This window comes from Lissotriton vulgaris, chromosome 2_1, assembly GCF_964263255.1.
Source record: "Lissotriton vulgaris chromosome 2_1, aLisVul1.2, whole genome shotgun sequence".
In the NCBI taxonomy this organism is placed as follows: domain Eukaryota; kingdom Metazoa; phylum Chordata; class Amphibia; order Caudata; family Salamandridae; genus Lissotriton; species Lissotriton vulgaris.
Window position 1 is genome coordinate 1,462,724,411 of NC_141687.1, and position 6,547 is coordinate 1,462,730,957.

The window sequence follows — 6,547 nt, forward strand, 5'->3', positions numbered from 1 at the left end:
AAAGCGGTACTTAAGAAATTATTTAATGAACGTGGTATAAGAACCTGTAGACAGGCTCTTATGGCAAGCTTAGATCCCGAAGACCTAGCAATTAATTCAGCATTTGTGAAATTTCTTATATTAGCCAAGAAAAAGTTGGACGCTTGTGTTTGATTTTGTGTAACCACTCTCAAGTTGCTTAATGGAATAATTTTATGGGTCAGAGTACTTTTTATTGTTTTATGAGAAGTATTTGTATATAAGCAATGCATTAATATTTAAGTAGTGTACACATTTTGTATCCATATTTTGTAGGACTTTAATTAATAAAACAAATAAAGAAACATGAAACATTAAACATTACTCTAATTGCCACCCATAAGTAATACAAATAATTAATAAAGAACTGATCATATTCTCACAAGCACAGAATCTGAAAGACAAAAGAGCAAGGTCACAACCAGTGACATGGTAGACGTGCATAGCTAATTGCAAATCAGGATTGCTTTGTGTGTGTCAGACTGAATCGCACACCAGCCAGACATTTAGAGGCTCCATCATGTCAAGACTCAACCCATTTCTCTGAGGCCAATTCTCTCCTGGTCTAATTTGATGAAATGCGCTATGAGCACCTCTTCAGGCCTCTTTACCTTGGCATGGTGCACTCTCCCTCTACACTGACTCAATTCTATGTCATGACCTTGCTGAAATCCTAATTTGGTTTAAGGATAGAAAGTAAAGTAATGAAACACAGTATTCAGTCCTGTGTAGCTAAAAACCTGACCTCCATCATAAAACATAGTTTTAGCTTCAAGGTCTCAGTGTCTTAGCGGTCATGTTTAAACCTTGTTGTAAAAAATGTTGCTCTTCCACCAGAGTTTCAGAGCTTCCAACAAGTTGAAGATGTTTTGTCAGAAACTGTTTAATATATCTCTGTATGTTTTGAGCTTTACGAATTCTATGCAAAGATCTACTAATCACTCTGAAATCAGAACATATGGGAGCTTCTTGGCGAGCATGGCGTAATTTCAGGGGTGATTTTAGGAAGCGTCTTTTATGGACAAGGACTTCTTTTTAATCATCAGACTTTGATATAGAACAAGAGCAAGAATGGCAGAAGAAGGAGAAGAAATGAAAAGAGAAAGACAGAATAAAACGTGACAAAGAATGCAGGGAATAAAATAAATATACAATGGAGAGATAGTGAGATACAGGAGAAGCGAGAGTATGTTAGAGGCTTAATGCAGGACAGCCTTGGTATCCGGCAACCACAACATTCAACAGCTGCGCTGACTGGCTTCGGAGAAAAATATGGTACCCTGCACTTATTCTTTAGAAATTTAGCTCTGTTTATGAGGCACTGAGCAAGAGATTTGCTCAGGACACGAAGATTATGAAACTGTCATGACACGAATGATATGAAATTGCGCCTCTTTAGTCAGAAAATATAGTTAGAATCACTTATTTTGCTCAAGTGCAAATATACTCTGCTAGACATGGCATCCTTGGTGTGTTTCTCTCTACCTTTAGCCTTCAGAGCTCCTGTTTTTGCTGGCCTTAGGACTCTGACCACTTTACCACTGCTAACTAGTGCTAAAGCGCTTTTGCTCTCTGCTTAAAACATGGTAACATTGGCTTATATCCAATTGGCATATTAATTTACTTACAGATCCTTAATAAAGTGCACTACATGTGCTCAGGGCCTGTAAACTAAATGCTACTAGTGGGCCTGCAGCACTGACTGCGCCACCCACTTGAATAGCCCTTATAAACATGTCTCAGGTCTGCCGGTGAAGAACACGGGTGTATAGTTTTATACTGCCATTCCGACATGGCAAAATAAAACTTTCACCAGGCCCAAACCTTCCTTTTTAATACAAAACAGTCACCCCTAGGGTAGGCCCCTTGACAGCCAAGAGGGCAGCGTACATTGTAAGTAAGACATGTACATTTATGTTTTACATGTCCTGGTAGTGAAAAAGTCTCAAATTTGTTTTTCACTAATGCCACGCCTATCTCTCCCATCAGTCATCATCATCAACAAACTTTATTCGGCTTTAGAAATAAAATCATAAAAGTCAAACATCTTAGGATATACCATCATACATTAAACAGCTAACAATTACAATAAAATCTAGGTAATCAAGACACAAGATAAAAGGACATGGTTTATAATTCAGATAATAATTGCAGATTTTCCTAATCTGACAGCGACCCCTAGAAAACTAATTGTGTGCAAGACAGTATCACCAGAGAGAAGTTTTAAGAAGATCGAAGCAGGTCTTACCCTCCTAAGACTCTTTTTTTTAAATGGGAATAATAAATAACTTTCTGGGTACAACATAAAAAGTAAAAAACCTTAAAAAGAGCATCATGTCCTGAGGAGACTCTCTGTCGCAGCCACAGGGCATGAGGCACTGACCTCTATGAGAGCCTCGGGGCTGTGCTAATAGAAAGCGAAAGAGGTCGAACCGGAACCTCGTCAATAAAAAGCGGTCATAAATGCTTTTACGCCCTAAAAGGTAAGGTTCAATCGTGGAATAGTTTTCAGTACGATGTACTTTTGCACACTAGGTTTATACAGCTCTTTATCCTCTGTATCACGATGACATTCTTAGAAAGCCCTCCGTGGCCCAAACGAGATCCCTTTTACCAATACCCTCAGGATTCATGAAAAGATCTACTCTTCCAAGCCTGACAAAGCCAGTTCTTATTTACTGGTGCCAGCGGATAACCAAGGCATGATCAAGAAAGAGACAATCACGTATGACATCTTTGCTAAGTGTATTCTCTTGCTTTGACCAAATCTTGAGCCACACGGACAAAGGGCAGAAAGCTAAATCATCAGCATAGAAAGACATTACCAATTCCTTGTGAACAACATAAGATGGAGTACATTGCAGAACAGAGAGATCTCTTCGCAAGAGTGAGTTCTCAGTGCTCTGTCCTGCCCAAGCTCTATATGACCCCATATCTCACTCCCATAACTAACCTTAGAGATAAAGTTTGCTTGATAAATCTTCAGGAGGGCCCCTTCTGGTTTCCCTCCCACTCCACTGGCAAAGTTAAAACGGCTGCAGTGGCTTTCACTACTTTCCATTTCTTACGGCTAAGCAGGGGGCACCAGCTCAAGGAGTCATCAAATACTACTCCCAAATAGGAGAAGACATTTGTTTTAGGTATTAGCGAACCTCCTAATTTAAAAGTGGGATGCTTTACCTTTGCCTTACTGAAGCCCACTTGCATTTTGTATGATTTAGAATGAGTCACTGATAGATCCAACTCCTCCATAAATGTGGCAAAAGAATTGAGAAGAAGTTGGAAGCCCCTTGCAGTACTCGCCAGGAGGACTGCGTCGTCTGCATATAAGAGGACCGGCAGACTACGCTTTCCTACCTGGGGGGTGTCTGCTTTAATGTCTAAAAGGAACTTCTCTAGAGAGTTGATGTATAAATTGAAGAGGAAGGGTGCGAGGATGCACCCCTGATGCAACCCCCTCTGGATGTTGAACTGGCGGGACATTTTCAAGTCCTTTGAGAAGCGTGCTACTGCCCTGGAATCTCGGTGAAGATCCTTCAGAAACAGGATGATGCTATGATCCATGCCGATGGATGACATCAGCTGCCATAACTTGGACCTGTTCACACAGTCAAAGGCTGAGGACAGGTGCTAAGTATAAAGGCCAGGTGCGAGCCACCGTATACTTGTTCAGAACAAGATACAAATTTAGACACTGCTCCATAGTGGATCGGCCGGAGCGAAAACCATATTGAATCTCAGATAAATAATTATTTTCATCCGCCAAACATACTAATCTATCAAGAATCATGCTGCCCACCACCATCAACACAGAGTCCAGGAGGGAAATAGGCCTATAACATGAGGTGCTGTCCTGATCGCCCTTTTTAAATATCGGGACTATGGTCAATAAAGCCAAGGAATCAGGGCGGCCAACCCGGACCGAGGCATTAATAACAGTAGTAAGGATGGGCGCCCAAGTATCTAGATGGGTAATATAGAGATCGGGCGGAATCCCATCTGACCCTGGGGCCTTTCTGTTAGTCAATCCTAGTATGCCCGCTCTCAACTCTGGTTCGGAGAATTCGAGATCCGCTTTAGGTTCCACCCTATCCTGCCCCTCGATAGGTGTGGAGTCAGGCTGAAAAATACCCTCGAAAGGGTGAACCCAATCATCCTCCATGATATGAGTGTCCAGTGAATGGACATTCTCATTTGAGAGAAACGGGCTATTAATTATAGCGCAAAACTCCTATTTTGCAAAGTGCTTGCCTCCACTAGGTCAGACCAGGCCTCATCCTTCAAGGTGGAGTTGCGAGTTGCTAGTGGAGGCTTATATGCTCTGCGAAGACCTTTGACCGCCATCATGTCAAGGGGCTTATCGCTCAGGGCCTGTCTCAACTTCCTAAAAGCCTGGGAACAGGCAGAATCAAACCATCTTGGGACTGCAGGCTCCCTCCTACCATCCGGGGCACGTAATAGCTTTAGTACTGAAAGCACCCAAAATGTCCAAGGCACTAGCCTCGCCGTCTAGACAGGTGGCAAATTACCTACGACACTGATTTACAAGGGACTCGTGAAATGACTCTGGTGCTATACACCTCCATTTTAGACTGCTCCCTGCCAAAGCCACTTTAAAAGGGGCTCCTCCCCCACCCAATTCAGGCGTCCATGTACTCGGGACCAGCCTGTTAGGGTTATGGTCACTAAATTCACTAATCTGGACTGAAAAATCTGTGATCAAAGAAAAAGGGTAGATAGGAAGGTAAAATCTATAAAAGTCTCACACCCTCTACCGATAAAAGTAGGAGCGATGTCAGCTTCCCCCAGCTGCAACTTATTAATGACTGATGTTGAATCAAATTCAATCTGAAGAGAATTAAGCTTGGTGCCCTGAGGAGTATGTTACATGTGCAAGCCTGATTGACGTGCATAACCCATGGCTTCCACTCCTCCTCTTCTGATGTCCCCACACATGTGGATGTTGAAAGTCCCCTGTTATGAATATGTAGTAACAGTTCTGAACATTCGAGATGCAACCCCGTAATCCTGACTCCAAATGTGTTATGATGCCCTCGCCGTCACCCCGTGTACAGCTCCCGCATTGTAAAAATCCACTAAGAGGAGCCTACTCTTGCCACTAGACAGCAACATCACTTGTAAATTGGGCGAGGCATGGAGTATAGATATTGAGATGTCAAAGACGGCTAACGACACAAATGTAATAAGCCCCCCCTTTGCTCTCCCTGACAAGGATGGAATTGCTGGAACAAAGAGGGTTTTATATCCACCCAGGTGATAATTGTTTCCAGTGGCTCAGGTTTCCTGGAGACAAATCACATCAAAACTATTGACGAGAGCCAACCACCCAGAGGTTTCTATCTTACTTGCCAGCCCCGTGATGTTCTAGGAAAGGAACTTACACCCTCCATTCTTACTGGATTCCAGTTCCGGGGGTGGGATATTTGCTTGTGGTGCAAGGACCACAGGATCCAAAGGGCCCGCACAGCATCAGTCGTAATCTTCCAACAAGTTCAATGAGGTAAACCTATTGGCAGTGCTTGCCCCTAAAGTCCCCTCCCTGCAGCCCCCATAAACCCCCTCACGTTTGGGACCTAAATTACAATTACTGGGTTGGAAAAAGAAACCCAACAGGAGTGCCAAAATTGCAGAATTTCAACCCCTGTACTGGGACTGCGCTACTAAACTTAAAATGTGGTTTACAAAGAAATGCGGTATTAAAGTTAACAATAATACAGTCCCCTTGCCAACATTTGTTGTTGCCACCAACTCACTCAGTCCGAAGCACCATAAGAATTTGGTTTTCCACCCTAAGACCAGCGGCAATATTAGAACTGAGCCAGTGCACCACCTTGTCCTTTAGCTGGTAAGTCTTCCTTAGACCTGTGTTCAAGACGCGGTACGTTAGCTAGTACCACAACAAGTGGGGTGGACTCAGGAGGGAGGTAGACAGAGTCTACACCACGAGAATGGGGTATAACATCAGGCCCACCTTGCATGTCCGCGTAACAATGCATGCCGCCAACAGTGACACTCTGGGGTTGGTGAGGTGGAGGAGAGACAAAGTTCCGAATGTAAGCCCCCCTACGGATGTTTGAGCGATCAGGTCGCCCAGGCCTGATCATGGTTGTTACTGTGCTGTGCAGCATAGACACCACTGCGACTCCTGCCCCCAAGCCACTGCCGCTGGAAATAGGGATGGCAATCGAAGTTGAAGGCCTTACAGGGGGGAGACTTTTGGTAGAAGAAGCATGGTCCCTTTGCAGGAGGCTGAAAGTTCACTGAAAGTCTTTTCCAGTAAGTCAAGGTGATGTAAAATAGGGTCCAATTTGATGTCCAGAACTGACCATAAAGCAACTTGGAGTGTGTCTAGCGAAATTGCATCCAGGTTGGGTGTTACTGGGCATGCTGCTGGGGTTGACTGAGGTCCAGTCTTCTTACTATGTTTGCATGGCCACCCCACTGAAGGGTGCTTCCTCTTTGCACCTCCTGCATTCAGGCCATTGCCAGGAAGCTTTCGCGGTCCTGG